The 13,424-nt window shown below is 34.0% G+C and overlaps 1 non-coding gene across 1 annotated transcript; it reads right to left on the bottom strand.

Annotated features, from left to right (window-relative positions):
* Positions 1–8,712: 8,712 nt before the first annotated feature.
* Positions 8,713–8,784, bottom strand: Trnaw-cca. The gene has a single exon. It is a non-coding gene; the product is annotated as a tRNA-Trp (tRNA).
* Positions 8,785–13,424: the final 4,640 nt, after the last annotated feature.

Below are 13,424 nucleotides of genomic sequence, written 5' to 3'. Positions count from 1 at the left end.
TTTACTCTATTTGGGTAAAATATCATTTAAATAAGAAGGAGCTAGCTTATTATGCATTTTGTACAAGAATAACTTTTTCTGTTTCCGTCTGTCTTCGAGTTTTTCCCAACCAGTTTCATCATACAAGGACTGTCTACTAGCAAATAAAGGCAAACCTGTTACTATTCTGGCCGCTTCCAGTTGTATTTTTTCTATCTTATCAATATCTACAATGGTACAACCATCCCACACTTCACTAGCATATTCTAAAATAGTTCTAATGAATACAATATATAATTTAGATGAAATTTCTTTTTTAACAGTAAATTTCAACTTTCGTAAAACAGACCCATACTTAGAGGCTGATCTAACAATATTAGATATACATATGTGTTTCCCACTTTCCATTTTCGTTTAAAGCTACACCTAAATGTTTATGTGTAGCACTCTTTGTCAGTGTAGTATTATTAAAAGTCAACCGAATATCAAGCTGTTCTAGAGAACCATTAAACATAACTACGTCTGTTTTATTCGGATTAAAATTTACATTCCATTTCTTCGACCAATACTCAATAACGGCTAAATCATGGTTCATATAATTTTCAATATCTGCGCTGTTATTTGAAGAATATGCCAGCGAAGTGTCATCAGCAAACATTCTTGACATTGAAAATAAATTTTCACAAATATCATTGATATATAACAGAAACAAAAACGGACCTAATGCAGAACCTTGTGGTACACCAGACTTTATGTATCCTGTATAAGAAACTGTATTGCGTAAATAAACAATTTGATTTCTACCACTTAGGTAATCTTTCAACCAATTAAAAATATTCCCTTTAAAACTATATGCTTTAACTTTCATCATTAAACCGTCATGCCAAACTCTATCAAAAGCCTTTGAAATGTCAAAAAATACCATACAGGCGTGCTTTTTGTTTTCTAAAGATAAACAAATGTTATGATATATTTCTAGCAATATTGTGTAACAGTTGAATGACCTGAAATAAAACCGGACTGAAATTTGTATAAAAGATTGTTATCGATGACAAAATTATATAAATGTTTGTAGATTACTCGCTCAAACACCTTACTAACAGTACTAAGAATAGAAATAGGTCTGTAATTAGAGGATAAGAAACGTTCACCTTTTTTTAAATAAAGGTGTTACTATAGCAGTTTTCCACCGACTTGGAAACTTGCATTGACTCAGAGATAAATTAAAAAGTAGCTGAAGAGGTATGCATACACTTTCTGCGGTATTTTTTAGCATTTCATGGCTAATCTTATCTTTTCTGGTAGCTTTATTTAACTTCAATGTAAAAAGAATATCCTTTATTTCATTTGTAGTAAAATCAATATTAGTAATTGAATTTGGGCATCTTGAAGGAAATTCTGGGATGTTAGTAGGCTCATCAACATTATTAGCTATAGAACAAAAAAAACTTGGTGAGTAAATCTGCTTTTTCTTCATCAGCATAGACTACTAAGTAACTCACCTATGTCACTATCATATAATGAGGGAATTGATCCAGATTTAGCTGTTTTACCAATGAGTCGATGCCTGAGCTTCCAATAGGTTTTAGAGTCATTCACTGAAGAATTATCGATAATACCATTAATATTTTCAAAAAATGATGATTTTGCATACTTTTTCATATTATTTACTTTATTTCTTTCTTGCTTGAATTTCAGGATGTCTTTTGGGCGATTGAGTCTACGAACTTGTTTGTATAACCTATCCCTTTTTCTAATTTTCCTTCGCAAATCTGAATTGAACCAAGGTTTATCATTTTTTCTAATAGTTATTGTTTTGATTGGTATGCAACAATTAGCAAACTCGAGAAAGGATGAAGTAAATATATCACAAGCTTCATCTATATCACAATTTTCAAAATGTTCTCTCCACGAAAAATTTCTAATCAAATCAGTAAACTGGTCAAAATTAGCATCTTTATATACCCACACATCGCGTTTGTATGTATTTACATATAAGACAAGAGTAATCAGTACAATTTAATTCAACCCAAATTAGTTCACCCCCGTTAAATTCTAGATCTTGTCGACGTCGAAACTGAACATCTTCGGTTATATAGACCATCACACCACAGCCAAAACAGTTTCTGTCTTGCCGGAGTGGCTCAGAAAAACCCTCAATTAGAAGGTCAGAGTTTGGTACATTATCGTCGAGATGCGTTTCAGTAAATAATAAAACGGTATATTCATGAGCTAGAGATTCGATGTCGGAAATTTTGTTGCGGATACTCCTTATATTTAAGTGGAAAAAAGAGAACTCGTTTTTGCTCTAATTCAGGTCCAGGATTGGTTTCAATGTCATTGCATAAAAGTAATATCAGTATAATAATATAACCGGGGTTCTTTAAAATGCATCTCTGGGTACAGAATATAATCAACATTGGTGCGCTGTTTAATGTGAGTAGTTTCCTAATACCAAACAACAGAAAGGCAAAAGGTAGCATATAAAAAAGTGGCCATTCACATAAACAAGATGTAACTTTGCCATACATTTTGAAGTAATATGTCCCTATTGCCACTCTATACAAAACTTAATCAATGCACATTTTACTATTTTGAATTTGAAACTTGTGATATATGTAAGGAGTGAGACAAAGGGTCTGAAATACAACCTTTTGAAACTGATATAAGGAACAATGGCTATGTTATGTATATCAAATATGTAAAAATATATACAAGAACAGAACAATAACAGAATAAGACTCGTCATACGTTTCAAACGAAACAAGGCGTCTTTTGCCATTACGGATTTTGGTATATCCTTCAATAAACGAAGGATGGACAGCTTAACAAATTGTTAAATTTATACACAGTAAATAAATTAAGAGCACATCGTTCCGATATAATTCAAAGTATAGGATATATTTATGGTCTGATCAATCGTGCCAAGGGCCCAGCTTCTGTCTTGGTCATATCAACTCTTGCCACGTCAACTGAGTCATCGGCACGATTAACCAGGCTCCACACTTTTGCACCAATTATTAACATCATTGCTATAATGTAACACATTTTATACAAATAGTTTGATATTTATATTCACCGACACTATTATATAACTTAAGAAAACATTTGTTACACAGGCAGGCAGGCAGGCAGGGGCAGGCAGGCAGGCAGGCAGGCAGGCAGGCAGGCAATACTGCATCGGTGAATTCCATATATGAATTCGTTATTATATATCTAAAGGATTATGGTAATTTTGTCGACTATAGAGATAGAGTTTTCTAATATCGACACTATCTTAGACTGTAGTGACATAGACGAAAGCACGGACCTACTTACCGACATCATTCTCAATACTATCAAAGCATGTATACCATTTAAGACTATAGCTGTTAAAAATAATTTCCCTGCATAGTTAACTTAAATGGTAAGGTCAATGATACATTAAAGAAAATACTTGCATTTTAAAACAAAAAAAGAAAGCGATTGGCCTAGAAAACTCAGAAATTTTGTGTTCATGCTTTTCGTCAATCTAAACGTACAGTAATTTCTTTAATAAACTCTACAATAAGTTCAATAATATTATCAATACTAGTGCGGGGGACTGGACAATTGTAAATGGATTTATGTTTAACGCTTTAAAAAAAAATTTAAAAAAAAAACCATTCCTCCTATTTTGGTAAATACCATCATCTTAGAAGACGATCTTGGTAAAGCTAATGCTTTTAACACAATCTTCTCTTAAACTATTAATGGCACTAATATTCACTCTCCCGTAATACCTCAGTCTCCTCACAATCTTGCTGACATTGTTATAACCCGACAAGACGTTCTCCACGCGATGCATTCTCTCGACACCAGAAAGGCGGCTGGTCCTGACAGGATAAGTCCTCGATTGATCAAGGGAGTCGCCGACATCCTTACTTAGCCCCTAACACTGTTATCTAATCGTTCAATCATTTCATCTATATTTTCGTCTCACTGGAAAAAGACACATGTTACTGTTTTAAAGAAGAAGATCCTTCCCTTATCAGTAAACATCGTCCAATATTCTTTATTGTTGGCAAATTAATGGTAAGAAAAGTGTATAAATATGTCTACAATTTTCTTATAGATACATCTCTTCTAACTCCCTATCAGTCTGGCTTTATTTCTATCTAGTTCCCACGGTATTTGTCCATTCTTGATAAAGGTAGCGAAATTAGATTGGTATTCTGTGACATAAGTAAAGCGTTTGACCGGATTTAGCGCCAAGGTCTAATATTCAAATCAAAATCTTTCGGTATAACCGGAAATCTGTAATTGGTTCTCAAATTACCTGTATAATCGTTGTCGACGTTTATCAATTAGCGATAGACAATCCCATTTAGCCTATGTTACAGTAGGTATTCCTCAAGGATCAATCCTAGGTCCATTACTTAATTTCTTAATATTCATCAACGACATTGTTAGAAATATCAATGCAGCTTTAAATTATTCGGCGATGACACATCTCCGTATGTTGTAGTGGAATCCCAGGATCTCAGCGCTAATCTGTAAAATGATAACGTTACAAAAAATAAATAATGGTCTAACACGTGGCTTGTCAACTTCAACCCTGCTAAATTCGTAATAATAACTGTAAGCAAAATAACCTAACAAACCGATCCATCCCTGTTTGGATATTATCGTACTAACGGAAGTGACGTGTCTCAAACACCTACTGTAGGTGTCGCTCTATCAGCCAAGGGAAATTGGACAGACCATTTACAGCATCTTACTAGTAAGGCCTCAGAAATGCCACATCTGGAAAATCCCCTCAAACCTTATATTTTCTTATTTGAGACCTTTACTAGAATGTGTAGATATTGTCTGGGATAGTATAGTCAAAGTAAATGATTAGAAATCATACAGTTTGAAGCAGCTAGGATCATGGGATATTTTAGAAACCTACCTCCAGACAACAATGGTAATATTTTAATATATGATAAATTTATATAACCTTGATATGCCAGATCAGTATAATGAAAATATTTTTGATAGTGTTTAAAACTGTATCAGTCGCTCTAAACGCTTTAAGTAGGCACTGGTACATGTTCAGCATCACTTTCTTATAGCTTTACTTGATCAAACAGGGTGTTTATAAATACCGCATATTTAACCACAATTTACGTACAGACCTGGCTACCGTACCTTCGTAAGATTAAACTGCAGCTAATCTCGGCGGCTAAACAAACATATCTAAAGTATTGTACCGCTAATAAAAAAACACAACTTCTTCTCAACTCAGTCAGTACTGTCCTTATGCTTAACACAGAGACGGATTAATATAAATACATTGTACTTGTTTCTGAATCCAACTATTTACATTCATGTTGTTGTGCTGCTTGTTACTTGTGTTGATTATCAATAAAATACAGTTTAAACTAACAAACTTGTTTTCTTCCATAGTAAGACCTCTCTCTCGCTTACATCCAGGCCAACAAGCGTGTTTAATATCATTTGATATAGATTATCTAACTTGTTTTGAAATAGTTTTAAAATGAATAAAGTTTACATTTAATTAATCAACTGATACTCAGTAGTTTCCCTAATTAAGCTTCGTCTTTCACTGAAGCAATGAAAGGAATACTTGTTTTTTAGTTTCATGCTGGTATGAAAGTAAACTCCAATTGTAAAATGATTTCTTAATAACAATGGGAAATCAGAAACTGATGCATAAATCCATCAACTCAACGATCTTATCATGGATTATTTTTCCAAACCACTTCGTTCAAATATCCCTTTAGTCTCGTTCATCCAGACGCTTACTTACTACGCATTCAAGAGTCTGGTCAAACTTAGTGTATCTAAATTATCACCACTGGGCGTCCGTGTTCTACTTTCAGTTAGATGTAAACAAGACGATCGCGCGGTGTCAAAACCGCTGAAATGATATGTAAGCGTCATTGTTCTGTCACCTATTTTGTGTGCAGACCAATATATACACAGAATTACTTCTATAGGGCGTTGTCAATGGTGATCTTAACCCCATGTATAATTGCAGAAGAAAAGGATATGAATAAATTATCAAGGTTTTTATATGACCGGTTGGCAGTACTTCAAATCCACCTGACCCATCTCAAAGTGGTGGCATGCATTCCTTTTGCAGTAGTTTCAACGGAAAACAAAAATCAAACGACGGCAACATTCCATCAATGGGAGCGGCCATTTTGAAATGGGTGTGTGAATCATTGACCAATCAAATGCGCATGCTTAACCGTCATTCTGGCAAGTCTCGGTTTGACTTAGCAAAACGACATGAAGACTTCGACCAGACTTTGTAGGTAGGGCGTAAAAAATATATCGTCTGTCCCCGTTCCATTATGGTAAGAGGCGACTTAATTTCGGAATATATCTTTTCTTTTCTTTCTATCAACTATCTTCTTTATAATATCGCTTGACAATGACTCACTTATGGCTTTTCTCTGGTGGGACAAACCAGAGTCTGCACTGATGGTACATGTACATTTTTGGGGTAGGGCGACTGGTATATCCGTTGTCAGTATAATGTGGGCTGTCTTGCTGATGGATGTCTTTGGTAGACTACAATGAGGTAGTTTTGTCAAGAGGGGGTCTACAAATGTTCTTGCGCAGTGTCCTCCTTGGAACTTTGATTTAATTTAGTTTATTTTCCATTAAAGGATCTAAATTTATATGTGTATCGGGTATAACATTACATAAATATGTGTAATTAAATGTGACATCATATCATATCATCCATTAAATCTGAACGCTGTTTCATACAAACGCTCGTGGTTGATTCAGTTCTTATCCAATTTATTAGAACGGAAGAATGTGTAACGAATCTCGATATCGTAACATATATCGTAACATATTAGATTTCAAGATTTCAATGATTTTATTTCACCCAGCCACCCTTTGTGTGGAACAAGAGGACATATTTATACAGTACAGAGATTCGTGTATTCTTAAACACTAACTTTGTACATCCTTAAACTTTATCTTTGTATATATGGTAAATAAATGTACAGTTTCACACATTCCTAAACATCGTCTTTGCACATGCAGTAATTTCAGTGATTCACATTTTCTTGTACTTTATCTTAGACAATTCATCACACATGTTTTTTAATTCAGCTTTGAGGCAATGTGTGGGATAGTTTCCACTAACCATTTTCATACTACCAGCAGATTTACCTGCATGGTGCCCGCTCCGGAAAATTGTGGCCTATTCCATAATATTTATTTTTTTATTGGTTATTAGTTATTAGAAAAAAAACTTCTTTTTTTTATCAAATCTTATGTTTTCTACATTGTAAATACTGTATGACTTCCCTAAATATAAATACCGAAACGACAATATATGAATAATATTTACACTGGGTAGTTTATAATAAACTGATTTCAACGAGATCATCGATCTACATGTAGGCATATAACGTGAATTATGTAATGATGAACACAATGTTATGAGACAGAAATAATCTTCGTCCGTTGAACTAGCCTAATTACCAAATACAACTCACAGGGAAACAAAATATAATCTGATTCAGAAAAAGAAACTCAAGATGTTAATCGGCTGTTTAATGTAAAATACAGGTGATCGTTTGGCCCAGAAAATAAAACCCGAAAACGCTGATGTACCATGTAGTAAAAATGACGTTCACTGGAACAACGTCGTGACCTTGTTCACGGCTTTGCAATAATGACGTCATTATTTACCTGTAGTGACGTCATTTATCATGATATGACGTCAACATTTATTTCAATGTGAAGTTAAGATATTCTCCCATCAATCTGTAATAATTAATTTTTCTTTGTTTTCATGGTAAATACTCAAATGTGATTGGTCGAAAAATTCTTTTCATTCTTCTATGAAAGAAATTCCGAGAATGGCGCGAAAAATGTGACGTCACAATACGACAATTGACGTTGCGTATTGATTTGAGAAAAAGAATCCCATTTAAAACCAGTAAAATTGTACATAAAACATGTTTTCAATTAGAAAATCATTTTCAAAAATTAATTATAAGCGTTGATGTCAATAATTTTTTAGTTTCATCGGGGTATGAAACAAATTTTGTTTGCAAACTTCTGTATGAATCCGCTACGCGGATTCATACAGTTTGCAAACAAAATTTGTTTGTTTGATGACATCAATGCTTAAATAAATAAATTAAGAAAATAATATGTTCATTTTTTACTGTCCTGCATGGGCCTAAAATCGGCCCACTGGCACTCAACGTAGTACTATAATCGGCCCAAAATCGGCCCCGTGGCACATAACTCGTTAAATATCTGTTTTTCATCTCCATATACATAAACATGTTGATAATTGAAAACAAGTTCGTCTGTCGTCATCATGACTAAAACCGATGAAATAAAAAGAGGATATCCAACAGTGTCTTCAGTAATACCAAATACATAGAGGATATCTAACAGTGTCTTCAGTAATACCGAATATATTTCACGAGTGGTGCAAATATTTTGATATTTCTCACGAGTACATTGGTACATTTGTATTACTGAAGACACGGTTAGATATTCTGTTTATTACATTTTATAGCAAAATATACCGAGGCAGCTCAATCCTCTCAGAATTCATTGCGTTCCCCTGTCAACGGCTCACAAATGTACGCCAAATGTACTAGTGAAAAATATCAGAAAAGTGGAATTTTTCACTTGTAAAAAATATCGCTTTTATAGAATGAATAATTTTCCCTATTTCACTGGTAAAAAAAGTAATAAATAAAAAAATTTAAACAGTATATATGACCCCGACGTGATTTGAACACGCAACCTTCTGATCTGGAGTCAGACGCGCTACCGTTGCGCCACGGAGTCCTGTTATATGAAATGGACGAGAAAATATGCACACATCATGAGAAGATATTGATTACCCTTGATGTTTCCATATAAACTGCTCGTCACTGTCGATTTAACCTGCCTGTAGTAGCCTAGTCACTGCTTAATACAGGTGTTTTCTAAAAATCTAAATTTACATGTATTTGTAATTATATATGGACCACGGGCTGGGAATTCGTGTCAAGTCCCCGCCGCAATCATTACTCTATACATTTGTATGTTAATAGTGCATCCTTTCAAAATGTCCCAGCTATAGTTACCGTTCTGACAGTAAAACAGCTTTCCGAAAGTCAAACTTCCCTCATAATAGATTTTTAAAATCAGAACATGTTTTATGTACTATTTAACTGATCTTATAAGGGATTCTTTTCCACAAATCAATACGCAACGTCAATGGCCGTATTGTGACGTCACATTTTCGCGTCTTATCGGATTTTATTTTATTTTGTTTTTCATTTAAGGAAAGAAAATTATTTTTTCAACATGTGTGAGGTCATAACAGCGTTGGCCCCTGTACATATTAATGTTGTTATGATCGTGAATATGTCCAGAAGTCAATGTTGTTATGACCTCATGGATGTTGAAAGAATACATTTCCTTCCGTATGTTTACATTATGATTATTTTTTATTTCGTCTGTTAAAGCAACCAATAATTTAAAAAAAATTGCATTTTTCATATTTTTACATGGGATTGATGTCGGAGAGAGAATAGCCGTTTCGCGGGAAAGTGTGAGACAGGTCTTGACACGGTCTTAGCAACCGTCATAACAACAACACAAACAAAATGTAGTTCCATCTACAATATTTATTCTGTGAGATTTTTGGAGTGATTTTTATGTTTTGAACATGTAGAAGAGCAAAACAACACCGAATGTATGTAAATATTACATTGATCGCGTTTATCTAACAGAATACGAGGAGGAGAAGAAATCCGACGGCTGAGAAGACTACCCGTGGTAACGCGGTCCCCGCAATTGCTACACACCGTGATGAGGCTAATGTTTTCCTCCAATGCTTTCTAGACTGGATTACCTGCCGTAGTTTTTCTACTCTCCGCTAGGCTTCGCTTCGAAAATACAACAATTAGTATTCATGAGTGGAGCCTAGCGGAGAGAAATGAATAGCGTTATTAAAAAAAATATCAACCAATCAGAAAGCCGCATTCTGCGTACAAACAATGGGAAAGTAATTATCATATATAACGACGGAGAGAACGACAAAAGGCAAAACTGGAAGTTCAAGAAGCAGCAGGATCTCAGATGGTATCCAAGTCGGAAGAGTCATTTATGGACGCTTTGATGGAGGAATAGTATAATTGTAAGATATGATCGAGAGAAGAGATAAAGGGTCATGATGTGTGATCGATGCCACAGCCATTTCTGCAACAGATGCCTAGATTTTGATTCGAACAGATATGAAATATTTCAGAATCAGATATGATGTGGTTTTGTCCTCCATGCAGAGTGACCGTCAAAAAGAATATTCTAACGGACAGAAAAATAGAAGAGAGATACACAATTATATATTTACATTTTGGTGGCAAAGCCACGATATAAACTAAGTGAAAAGATTCGCAGTCTATGTGAGCATAACTGACCCCCAAAACGTGACATCTATCCATGCCGCGCGATTCACCCACCGGAACTACCTGTAACTAACGTAAACAATCATATGGCTCTATGAAAAAAAAGCCTAGGACTACGTCGTTTTCTATGTTAATTAAAAAGTATCAAAAAGAAATTTTATACAAATATTGTTACACAAATAATAAAAACAATTGAATTTTTTTTTCGTATTATTTCAATGCACTTTTTTGTTTGTCGAACCCCATTGACGAAATCGCTGAATTTTGACATTTTTTATGCTAACTCAATTCTAATTTTCAAAAATCATAAAAAAAATATGTCGAGAATGTAAATATAAGCATTAAACTGTCTTTTTTGGTGTCTATGGTCGATAGAGATGCCACAGCTTTGTGCTATGACGTTTGTTTGCAAAGCTCTGGCATCTATATCGACCATGGACACACAAAAAATGACAGTTTAATCCTTAAGTAATGCGGGATGTTGAAGCTAGAATTGCAAAACTTGAATAGAGGTAACAGCCTAGATAATAAAAATGAAAATTAACTCGAAATTGGCACATCATCTACCAGAGAAGAAATAGTTTCTGAAATTAAAAAAAAAGGAAAGGAGAGGAAACAGCCTTTTCCGGAATAAATTCATCGTGATGGAATGAAGCGTATAGAAGAAGACGCCAAACTATTGATAAAGTCATTAGAGGTATACAGAGTATCAAATAAAGTCATTAGAGGTATACAGAGTATCAAATAAAGTCATTAGAGGTATACAGAGTATCAAATAAAGTCATTAGATGTATACAGAGTATCAAATAAAGTCATTAGAGGTATACAGAGTATCAAATAAAGTCATTAGAGGTATACAGAGTATAAAATAAAGTCATTAGAGGTATACAGAGTATCAAATAAAGTCATTAGAAGTATACAGAGTATCAAATAAAGTCATTAGAAGTATACAGAGTATCAAATAAAGTCATTATAGGTATACAGAGTATCAAATAAAGTCATTAGAGGTATACAGAGTATCAAATAAAGTCATTAGAGGTATACAGAGTATCAAATAAAGTCATAAGAGGTATACAGAGTATCAAATAAAGTCATTAGAGGTATACAGAGTATCAAATAAAGTCATTAGAAGTATACAGAGTATCAAATAAAGTCATTAGAAGTATACAGAGTATCAAATAAAGTCATTAGAGGTATACAGAGTATCAAATAAAGTCATTAGAAGTATACAGAGTATCAAATAAAGTCATTAGAGGTATACAGAGTATCAAATAAAGTCATTAGAGGTATACAGAGTATCAAATAAAGTCATTAGAGGTATACAGAGTATCAAATAAAGTCATTAGAGGTATACAGAGTATCAAATAAAGTCATTAGAAGTATACAGACTATCAAATAAAGTCATTAGAGGTATACAGAGTATCAAATAAAGTCATTAGAGGTATACAGAGTATCAAATAAAGAAGGGCCAGGAGATGTGATACGACGAGGAAGGAGTCCAGGGACACAGCCAATAGGAACAGGCCTATTCTAATTCGCTCTGAAACGCAGACACCAAAGAAAGGAATGTTTAAAAATATCAGAAGAATTAAAAATCATCGTGAATTTTCTACAATACAAATCAGAAGGGGGGTTTAAATGATGTATACCGACACTGAAGAGGGGTAGAATTCAAATACATGTATACCGACACTAAGGAGGGGTAGAATTCAAATACATGTATACCGACACTGAAGAGGGATAGAATTCAAATACATGTATACCGACACTGAAGAGGGGTAGAATTCAAATACATGTATACCGACACTAAGGAGGGGTAGAATTCAATTAAGGATTGAATCTTGATTTGGTCGATTTCATGGGGTCATGAATTGAGTTGCTCTTGAGACAAATTTAATGAACTGCGAAGCAGTTCATGTTGAATTTGTCTCAAGAGCAACCCAATTCATGACTCCATGAAATCGACCAAATCTAGATTCAATCCTTATATTTCAATTGTTTTTTTTATTGAGTTGCTCTTGAGACAAATTTAATGAACTGCGAAGCAGTTCATGTTGAATTTGTCTCAAGAGCAACTCAATTCATGACTCCATGAAATCGACCAAATCTAGATTCAATCCTTATATTTCAATTGTTTTTTTTATTGAGTTGCTCTTGAGACAAATTTAATGAACTGCGAAGCAGTTCATGTTGAATTTGTCTCAAGAGCAACTCAATTCATGACCCCATGAAATCGACCAAATCTAGATTCAATCCTTATATTTCAATTGTTTTTTTTATTGAGTTGCTCTTGAGACAAATTTAATGAACTGCGAAGCAGTTCATGTTGAATTTGTCTCAAGAGCAACTCAATTCATGACCCCATGAAATCGACCAAATCTAGATTCAATCCTTATATTTCGATTGTTTTTTTTTCTCGAATAAAAAAAAGTCGGTCTAGATATTAATATCTTGTAGCTTGTGCAAGTCTAAATGCGGAAAAGCCCGAGGAGTTCATGATTGTACATGTCTAGTCGGTCGAGTAAAATAGTCCGCTATTTTAGGATTGAAAAACAGTATTACTTTGTCAAAATAAAAGTATTTAGCATATCTGGTCTTTCATAAAATACAAGAATACATTATAAATTTGATAATTTTAATAATTATTCGATGCTTATAACAGCAATGTAGAAAAAGTGAAATCGTTCCGCGGAAGGATTTTAACCATGTATTCATACGCACTGATCAGTGTTAATCTGGTCAAATTCATGAGCAAATGAAACAGATTAAGTTTGGTAGTTTCATTGAGTCAAACTTGAGTAGAAATTGAAATATATACATGTATACCGACACTGAAGAGGGATAGAATTTAAATACATGTATACCGACACTGAAGAGGGGTAGAATTCAAATACATGTATACAGACACTAAGGAGGAGTAGAATTCAAATACATGTATACAGACACTGAGGAGGAGTGGATTCAAATACATGTATACCGACACTAAGGAGGGGTAGAATTCAAATACATGTATACCGACACTAAGGAGGAGTA

This window comes from Pecten maximus, chromosome 2, assembly GCF_902652985.1.
Source record: "Pecten maximus chromosome 2, xPecMax1.1, whole genome shotgun sequence".
NCBI lineage: Eukaryota > Metazoa > Mollusca > Bivalvia > Pectinida > Pectinidae > Pecten > Pecten maximus.
The sequence above is the reverse complement of the archived record's forward strand: the minus strand, read 5'-3'. Positions and strand labels throughout refer to the sequence as shown.